Raw genomic sequence first — 10,913 nt, forward strand, 5'->3', positions numbered from 1 at the left:
TTGCTGCTTATAGTAAAATGCAAGATGAGAGGGATCAATGGAAGGGATTTTTTAGAAAAATAAATCGGAACTGGCCGGGCGCGGTGGCTCAAGCCTGTAATCCCAGCACTTTGGGAGGCTGAGACCGGCGGATCACGAGGTCAGGAGATCGAGACCATCCTGGCTAACACGGTGAAACCCCGTCTCTACAAAAAAATACAAAAAAACTAGCCAGGCGAGGTGGCGGGTGCCTGTACTCCCAGCTACTCGGGAGGCTGAGGCAGGAGAATGGCGTAAACCCGGGAGGCGGAGCTTGCAGTGAGCTGAGATCCGGCCACTGCACTCCAGCCTGGGCGACAGAGCGAGACTCCATCTCAAAAAAAAAATAATAATTAAAAATAAATAAATAAATAAATAAATCAGAACTTGAAGATTTGGAATATTCTTAGCCTATGCATATTATAAAAAATGAAAAAGCATGTTCTGAGAGAGTACCAGGGGTCTGCCTGGAAAATCATGTGATGAGAAGAACGTGGGTACAACTCATGGCTTTAATCAGCCATCTTGACAGAAACCAGAAATAGAGATGAGATTTTACCAGAAGACATGCTGCCAGCTTCAACTAAAGGGCCAGAGGTGGGACAAAATAAGGGATGGTTGTCTCCTTCTGGATTTCAAGGGGTGGGGCTATATCTTCCTTGGTTTCAGTGGGCTAGGCTGCCTCTACCCAGAGCCTTGGAAGTGGACCCACAGGGTCATGGGAATGGGGCCTCCATTCAAGACTGTGGGGGTGAGGCTGCTGCCCCAGTGGGCTCAGAGTTCAAAGCATCAAGACAAAGGATTATTCTTTTTTTATTTTATGAAATAGAGTCTCACTCTGTAGCCCAGGCTGGAGTGCTTTGGCGCGATCTCAGCTCACTGCAATCTCTGCCTCCCAGTTTCAAGTGATTCTCCTGCTTCAGCCTCCTGAATAGATGGGATTACAGACATTACTCCTGGCTAATTATTTTTTTTGGATTTTTGGTGGAGGCGGGGTTTCACCATGTTGGCCAGGGTGGTCTCGAACTCCTGACTTCAAGTGATCCACCCACCTTGGCCTCCCAAAGTTTGGGATTACAGGTGTGAGTCACCATGTCTGCCAAAAGGATTATTCTTGAGCTTTAAGATCCAGTGGAATTTACCTTGCTAGATTTTGGATGTAGTTGGGACCTATTGCTTCTTTCTTCTTTCCAATTTCTCCCTTTTGGAATTGGAATGTCTATCCTATGACTGTTCTACTATTGTATTTTGGAAGCATGTGACGTGTCTGGTTTCCTGGGTTCACAGGTTTCAGAGGAATTTTGCCACAGATGAGCCATACCTTGAGTCTCACCCATACCTGACTTGGATGAGATTTAGATGAAACTTTGGACTTAGAATTGATGCTGGAATGGGTTGAGACTTTTGAAGGTGTTGGGATGAGGGTGAATGTATTTTGCATGTGAGAAGTATATGAATTTGGGGGACCCATAGGATGGAGTGCTATAACTGAAGTGTTCCCCCCAAATTTCTATATTGAAGCCTAACCCACAATGTAATGTATTTGGAGATTGGGCCTTTAAAGATGTAATTAAGGGTCGAGCATGGTGGCTCATGTCTGTAATCCCAGTACTCTGGGAGACCACGGCAGGTGGATCGCTTGAGGTCAGGAGTTCAAGACCAGCCTGGCCAACATGGTGAACCCCGTTTCTACTAAAAATACAAAAAAAGTAGCCAGGCATGGTGGCACACGCCTGTAATCTCAGCTACTCAGGCGATACTCCAGCCTGGGCAACAGAGCAAGACTCTGTCTCAAAAAAAAAAAAGAAGTAATTAAGGTCAAGTGAGGTCATAAGGGTGGGGCCCTAGTTCAATATTAGTGATGCCTTCATACGAAGAGAAAAAGCCACCCAGGGTGTGTTAGTTCAGAGAAAAGACAAAGTGAGGACACGGTGAAAAGGTGGCCATATGCAAGTCAAGGAAAGGCCGCAGAAGAAACCAAACCTGCTGATATCTTGATCTTGGACTTCTAGCCTCCAGAACTGCGAGAAAACAAAGATCTGTTTTTTTTAAGCCACCTAGTCTGGTATTTTGTTATGGCTGCTGGACTAACTAATACAAGTGGTGACCTCTAGGGGTCAGGGTCAGAAAACTTTCACTTATTGTTTTACATAATTAATTAACATATAAAAGGATGAGAATGGGGGTAATTTACTTTCTTTTTCTTCTTATTTATTAATTATTTTTTTGAGATGGAGTTTTGCTCTTGTTGCATAGGCTGGAGTGCAATGGCGCAATCTTGGCTCACTGCAACCTCCACCTTCTGGGTTCAAATGATTCTCCTGCCTCCTAAGTAGCTGGGATTACAGGCATGTGTCACCCACACCTGGCTAATTTTGTATTTTTAGTAGAGACGGGGTTTCTCTATGTTGGTCAGGCAGGTCTTGAACTCCCGACCTCAGGTGATCCACCTGCCTCGGCCTCCCAAAGTGTTGGGATTACAGGCGTGAGTCACCACTCCCGGCCTCTTTTTTTTTTTTTTTCCTGTTCTTTGTGCCCTAAGTGATATTCTTCATAACAGCTCTAAAAGGCTGTGCCATTACTATTTTTGACACTCTCCAAATGTAGCTAATACATGGGGAAGTGGGTTTCAACTTCCCCTTCCAATGTCTAGAATACAATAGAAGCAAGAATCCATTCTTTTCTGTCCTGCAATCATGTCACCATATCTCAATAAAGGATCAATAAATTCCTCAGTGATATTTCATTGCTGTGCTTACCCTTTGTTATAGAGTGCTAAGACTATAAATTTACTCAGCCACTCAAAAAAGAAAGCTTGGTGTCTAAAGTACTATCTGATGGAAAATGTAATAGACAAATACGATTGCACAGGGGCACATCAACTCACCTTCAGAAAGGGGATTGGGTCCACAGATAATTTTAAAGTTCCAACTTTTGGCCCTGGGGGAGCAACCTTTACAGGAAAATTTTTGCAAGTTACAGTCCTATGGTGCTTTGCCTTTTCTATGTTATAATGGTGCCATATTCAAGATCCAGAACCAACCACATCTGCCACGTGTGTGTGAGAGTTCATGGTGAGATCACTTCTCTTTATTTTTCTGATTAATGTCCCAGCCACGCAAATCCTGCCCGTCATGGTAGAGAAACATTGGACTGTTAAAGACCAGGTTAAAATGCTAAATCCTCCAAACCTCTCTGATAAAACAAAAACAAACAAACAAAAAAACCAAACCAAACCAAACCAAACAAAAACCAATATGGGTTTTTCTATCTTTCATTTCTTTTTCTGTAGGAATGAGAACCAGTACTGCAGTAAACATTTTCTTAATTCCAAATGGTTTAATGATCCGGATGGTATCTTATTGGTCGCTTATCTCTTCCTTATTCTGGATTTTATAGGTTCTTTTCCCCCTGTATCAGGGATCATAATCCATTTCTTTTGACCATGGGTCTTGGAGTAATTACTTTACAGCTTGGGAATTTAATTAATCTGAGCAAAGCTCTGGGTCTTCTTTACTTAATCTTCATAATCTTTCCTAACATGGTCCCTGACATAGAACATAACATAGCCTGTTAATTCTAAGGTAATCACCCCTCTTTAGGCAGCTTCTAAGTGCCTGCTTTAAATCCCATTTAATTGGACAAGATGTTGTAAATTCACTTACTTCCTTGTAACAGACACACAACAGAAGCTGAATCAGGCTGATTAAAAAATACAAAGAGTTTATTTTTTTTAAAAAGAGTTCCTTAACAACCGTTGGGAGTCTAAACTCCCCAGAACAATGTTCAAAACATGACAATGAAAAGGTCTGATGAGGAGCCAGGTGTGGTGGCTCAAGCCTGTAATTCCAGCACTTTGGGAGGCCGAGGCAGGTGGATCACCCGAGGTCAGGAGTTCGAGACCAGCCTGGCCAACATGGTGAAACCTCGTCTCTACTAAAAATACAAAATTAGCCAGTTGTGGTGTGCGCCTATAGTCCTAGCTACTCAGGAGGCTGAGGCAGCAGACTCGCTTAAAGCCGGGAGGTGGAGGTTTCAGTGAGCTGAGATCACGCCCTTGCAGTCCAGCCTGGGTAACAGAGTGAGACTCTGTCTCAAAAATAAAATGAAATAAAATAAAATAGTGAATTCTCTAAACACAAAAAGGAGTCCATGTGCTAAGTAACCCTCAACCCCTATGCAAAAGAGAGACATATCTATACATTTTATTTAAGGTTGTCTCTTTTGGAAGATCTATAATTAAGATGATAAAATCTTTCACAGGAAACATCCAGGGCACCTGCATGCGTGCAATTATAATTAATGACAGAATAGCCTCTTGCATTTCTAATCAATCAATTAATTATGTATTCAGCACCCTGGCCTCAGGACTAGTTATAGAAGTGGTGACTATAGCAGCTATGTTTTATATTTACTAATTGCTTATTTTTAAAAATAAATTATTTATTTATTTATTTATTTTGAGACCAGGTCTTGCTATGTTGCTCAGGCTGGTCTTGAACTCCTGGGCTCAAGTGATCCTCCTGCCTTTTACATAGCTGGGGATTACAGGTGCGTGCCACCACATCCCGCTACTAATTATTTCTTTAACGTATTTCTGTGGCCTTTTATGAAGACCTCTGATGGAAATATGGCTGAATTGACAGTAGATTTTTTTGTTTTCATCTGGACAAAGATCAAGTACAATTACTGCAGCTGTGCCAACAAAGAGCGCATTCTCCATCCTTTCCCTCCGTGTCTTTAGCTCTTTGGTCCAAAACCTGGGTTGGCTGGAATCCCTCATTTTAAAGATCAAGTGAGGAGCAAACAGATTGATCTCTGCCAGCTGTTTTTCATTTTCCCTCCTAGGTCCACCCTTTACGTTTCTCCACTCTATTGTGTGCCCAGGAGGCTGGCCTGTGTAGATTACATCAGTGGACTCACCTGTTGGCTTCGGATGAGGTCAGTGAATGGGAGGCTCCAGCAGAGGATGAGAGGGTAGATGCAAAAATGTCAGAGCATTCATTCCTCCAGCCCCTCTCTGCCAGGCTGTCTTGGGTCTTGCTGTATCCTGGGCTTTGGTAACCATTTTCTCCTCAACTCCTTCTGGTCTAGGAGGAGGGGCAATGGCTATCGGTGTTGCTAGCTTCAAATAGTTTGCTATCCCTTGTTGGTTTCCCTTAGGCCTGTCCATACATTTCTGTAAATACTCTCTTCATTAAATTATTCTTGCCGGGCATGGTGACTCACGCCTGTAATCCCAGCACTTTGGGAGGCCAAGGCGGGCGGATCACTTGAGGTCAGGAGTTTGAGACCAGCCTGGCCAACATGGCGAAACCTCATCTCTACTAAAAATACAAAGATTAGCTGGGTGTGGTGGTGGGTGCCTGCAGTCCCAGATACTCGGGAGGCTGGGGTGGGAGAATCGCTTGAACCCGGGAGGCAGAGATTGCAGTGAGCCAAGATTGCGCCACTGCACTTCAGCCTGGGTGACACAGCGAGCCTCTTTCTGTTTGTTACATAGGTTGGCATACATGGTGTTTGAAACAGGACCCGAAAAAGTTCACCAGCAAAAGGAAATGGTGACTGGGCATGGTGTAATGCCTTGCACTTTGGGAGGCCCAGGTGGGCGGGTCACCTGAGGTCGGGAGTTGCGGTGTCTCAGGCCTATAATTCCAGCACTAGGAAGCCGAGGTGGGTGGATCACCTGAGGTCAGGAGTTCGGACTAGCCTGGGCAACATGGTGAAACCCTGTCTCTACTAAAAACACAAAAATTAGATGGTCACGGTGGCACAAGCCTGTAATCCCAACTACTTGGGAGGCTGAGGCTGGAGAATCAGTTGAACCCAGGAGGGAGAGGTTGCAGTGAGCTGACATTGCGCCATTGCACTCCAGCCTGGGCAACAGAGCAAGACTACATCTCAAAAAACGTAACAAAATAAAAAATAATAATAATTTAGAAAAACTTCTGAATTCCCTTACAGGACTTAGAAGATTTTCTTTGCTCCCAGGAGATGAATAAGAAACAAAATGGCATTCTCAAACATTACTAAGGCATGCCAGATTTTCTGGGACCCCAGTTGGCACATATTATGGCCTGCTCTTGTGCACATTTTTACACTGATGGGCAAATTACACCAAGGAAAATTCAGAGCTCAGAGGGTCATCATTCAAAAAACAAAACCTGAACTATAGAGTTAACATGTAGAGTCTTCTAAGTCCTCTATCTCTCTAATTTTTTCTCTGCCTACTTGGAATCTGCTGACTTTTCTGCTGGTGTTGAGATAAAACTCACTCCTTATGGCATTTCAATCAAGATTTTAAAAAGAAGAAGTTTTAAAGGGCTTTCGAATTAATAGCTTTAAAATTACAACTCCGTGGTAACCAACAACCTAGACACCTTTTAGAAATACAAATTTAGGCTGGGCGCAATGGCTCATGCCTGTAATCTTAGCACTTTGGGAGGCCGAGGTGGGCAGATTGCTTGAGGCCAGGAGTTTGAGACCACCCTGGCCAACATGACAAAACACTGTCTCTACCAAAAATACAAAAATTAGCCAGTGTGGTGGCACATGCCTGTAATCCCAGGTACTTGGGAGGCTGAGGCACAAGCTTCAAGCTTCACTTGAACTCAGGAGGCAGAGTTTGCAGTGAGTGGAGACTGCATCACTGCACTCAAGCCTGAGTGACAGAGTGGGACTGTCTCAAAAATAAATAAATAAATAAATAAATAAATAAATAAATAAATTTAGAGTTGTCTAACAATTGTGTATGATGATAAAACACTTATTTGAAAAATTAATAATCTAAAAGAAAAAGGAATAGATAAATGTTTATAAAGCTTAGGCTCTCAGATCAAACAAGATACAAAGGAACCCATAAGTAGGAAAGAGAAATGTGAGAAAAGTTAGGAATATGAAGATGTATTTTTGGTAAGGGAGGTTAAAAAATAAAAGAATAATTTTGTGTAAGAAAGAATCTTTCATGGTAAATTTTTGTCCTAAAGTGAAATGACTGGTTACTTAAGAAAAAGGAAGTATAGGACAAAGCAGAAAGTCCAAGCATGTTGTCAATAGGTAAATAAATTGTGATAAAGTTCATGAAAAGAAAACGTATTTGGCTCGGCATGGTGGCTCACGCCTATAATCCCAGCACTTTGGGAGGCCGAGGCGGGCAGATCACCTGAGGTCAGGAGTTCGAGATCAGCCTGGCCAACATGACGAAACCCTGTCTCTACTAAAAAAATACAAAAATTAGCTGGTTGTGGTGGTGAATGTCTGTAATTCCAGCTACTCGGGGGCCTGATTCAGGAGAATCGCTGGAACCCAGGAGGCAAAGGTTTCAGTGAACCAAGAGCATGCCACTGACCTCCAGCCTGGGCAACAGAGTAAGACTCTGTCTCAATAGAAAAAAAAAAAAAAAAGAATTTTGTGTGTGATCAAGTTGGCTGTAATTTAGTCTTTCTAAAGATTGAACTTTGATATTGATACAGTTTGGCTCTGTGTCCCCACCCAAATCTCATCTTGAATTGTTGTCCCCACATGTTGAAGGAGGGACCTGGTTCATGGGGGTGGGTTTCCCCCATGCTGTTCTCATGATAGTGAGTTCTCACATGATCTGATGGTTTAAAATTGTGGCACTTTCTCTCTCTCTGTCTCAGTCTCTCTCTTTCTCTCTCTCTCTCTCTCTGTCTCTCTCCTGCAGCCATGTAAGACATGCCTTGCTTCTGCTTCACCTTCTGCCATGATTGTAAGTTTCCTGACACCTCCCCGGTTATGCAGAACTGTAAGTCAATTGAACATTTTTTTAAAAAAATAAATTACCCAGTCCCAGGTAGTTCTTTATAGCAGTGTGGAAATGAACTAATACAGATATTAAAAATGCTGGCTGGGCATGGTGGCTCATGCCTGTAATCCCAGCACTTTGGGAGGATCACTTGAGGTCAGGAGTTCGAGACCAGCCTGGCCAACATTGCGAAACCTGCCTCTAGTAAAACTACAAACATTAGCTGGGCATGGTAGTGGGCGCCTGTAGTCCCAGCTACTCAGGAGGCTGAGGCAGGAAAATTGCTTGAACCCAGGGGGTGGAGATTGCAGTGAACTGAGATGGCACCACTGCACTCCAGCTTGGATGACAGAGCAAGACTCTGTCAAAAAAAAAAAAAAAAAAAAAAAAAAAAAAAAAAAAAAAAAAAAAAAAAAAAAGCGCTAATGCAAAATTAAAAAACTTTAGTACTCTATGTTAGAATAAGGTTTTCTTAAAGTATTGATTTGCTCTTTATAGAATTACAAGAGGTTCTGGTTTTTAATTCTGAAATCTATTTAATAACCATCTTTCTATATTCTTTCTATTTCTTCCTGAGATATAATCAACCTCCCTAGTTTCAGGTTCGAAATGCTATCTTTTTCATTCAGAATGCGATTTTATTCTCAAGGTAAATTTTTTTCTCTTTGGAACTTCTCAGATTTATCAGAAGATCATTCTTCGCAGTACATCATTGCATGTGATGTGAGCCTTCTGTTCTTTCTCCCCTTGAAATGGTATATTATTTTTGCTTGGCTGAGGTGATAACTTTCTCGTTCCACCTTTCTTTTTTTCAATTCCCGTAAATTTCCCCCCTCCCGGTTTTAATTCTACTGTTATGGCCCATTGCTGAAATGTTTATCTTGCAGGTCAAGAAAAGCTATATTTTCTTCCAGTATAAATTGATTCTGTACTCTTGGCTTTTCTTGATGTGTCTGAATTGCTTCGTGTAACTAGGAAACTTCCCATGCTGTTACTAAGAGCTATGTTTTCCCCCCTGCTCAAGGTACTAGTTTTCTTATTTTTTGTGTTCTAATTCCTAAAGTTGTACAGTTGTGTTATTGATTTGACATCTTTCTTCTTTCATATAGGCATGTAGAGCTATAAATTTTTCTCTTAGTAGTAAGCATATCATAAACTTTGGTAACGTGTTTTTATTTGTATTTATTGAAAATATTTTCTAAATTTTTGTATTTGTTCTTTAATCTTTTGGTTGTTTAAGATTGCATTGATTTGGCACAAGACAAATATGCCTTTTCTTAACACTCCTATTCAACATAGAAATTCAACTGAATTTCAGTTATCAGAACTTGCCAACATGAAGACAATGGGATTTAGTCCTACAAATTAAGCGAGAAACTGAATGAATTAAGTCATGAAATATCAGATGGCATACAGGATTTAATTTTGAAATTCTTCCATTTTACTTAGGAATTTCTTCAGCTATGGGAATAGTCTTTTGGTGATGCTCCAATTTTTAACTGGATCAATTTGCAATTTGTGTGAGAATGGAGTGCAGTTGAGAAGCCTTATGTTACTGCAGCATCTAAATTTGGCTTAACATTCAAAGGAATCATAAATAGAACCTTTATGTTTGCCTTGTAAAGATAATTCTCAAAGAAATGTACCCTTCTTAGACAAGGTGGCAAAAATAGAGATGTACCTTGAAGGCAAGATACATTAATTGCTAGAATATTAACTACAATCTAATTTTTCCATATTCAATATTCACAATACTTGTGAGGATATCTTCCATTTCATTGGATATATTCTGAGACTTCTGGTTACCTTAGTATATGCAGAGTATATATCTCAACTTAAAAGTATGGTGTTCAGGGAAGAGTCATTTGAAGGTAGCTATAATTTTGAGTTTACTAAACATAAAGTCCAACATTGAAGATTGCATAAAATTTTATCAAAATTTAAAAATAATAGACCACATTGAAAGAAAATACTTAAAAAGAATGGTGATATTGATTAGGAAATTGATTAAAGTATCAGAATATACTTAAATATAATTATTCTCTTTATTCTAATGTTTAGTTAACATAAATAGCTTAAAAATTTTTTTTTGCTTACTACAAAATTGGTATTTTGCTTTAACATATGTATGTTATTGTTTTACCCTTAGGATATAACAGAATATTATAATTAATACAGGAATTTTTCAAACATTACATAGTTTCAATTACCTTAGTATTCATACCTTTTCAAATTTGTACTACTTTGGACAATATATACTCAGCAGTTATTGATTTCTAATTTAATTCAATTTTTGTCAACATGCTTTGTATGACTTGAATCCTCTTACATTTATTGAGACTTGTTTTATGGCCCAGAACATGACCTATACTGGTTAAGTATCCCCTGTCCACATAAATGAATTTTACTGTCATTGAGGAGAGTGTTCCACAAATATAAATGCGATCAAGTAAGTTGATATGTAGCTCAAATCTGCTATACCCTGTTGCTTTTCTGTGTTTGTTCTATCAGTTACCAAGATAGATATATTGAAATATCTGACTATAATTGTATATCTGTCTCCTTTTTAATCTAACGGATTTTTCTTCCCATACTTAGAAGCTTTGCTTTTAGGAGCAAAATTTATGTGTGTTTTTTCTACTCAATGAGCTGTCTGCTTTATCATTATTATGATGTACCCTTCTTTATCCCTGGTAATAGTCTTTGTCCTGGAGTCTACTTTGTTTTTAATAAAGCCACTCCAACTTTTTTGACTAGTGTTAGGATGGTGTATATTTTTCCATCCTTTTACGCTTAACCTTTTAGTGCTTCTCATTTAACATATTACTTGTAGGTAGCACACATTTGGGTCTGACTTTTTATTTATTTATTTATTTATTTTTTATTATACTTTTACGTTCTAGGGTACATGTGCACAACATGCAGGTAGTTACATATGTATACATGTGCCATGTTGGTGTGCTGCACCCATTAACTCATCACTTACATTAGGTATATCTCCTAATGCTATCCCTCCCTGCTCCCCTGACCCCACAACAGGCCCCAGTGTCTTATGTTCCCCACCCTGTGTCCAAGTGCTCTCATTGTTCAATTCCCACCTATGAGTGAGAACATGTGGTGTTTGGCTTTT

This window comes from Piliocolobus tephrosceles, chromosome 21, assembly GCF_002776525.5.
Source record: "Piliocolobus tephrosceles isolate RC106 chromosome 21, ASM277652v3, whole genome shotgun sequence".
NCBI lineage: Eukaryota > Metazoa > Chordata > Mammalia > Primates > Cercopithecidae > Piliocolobus > Piliocolobus tephrosceles.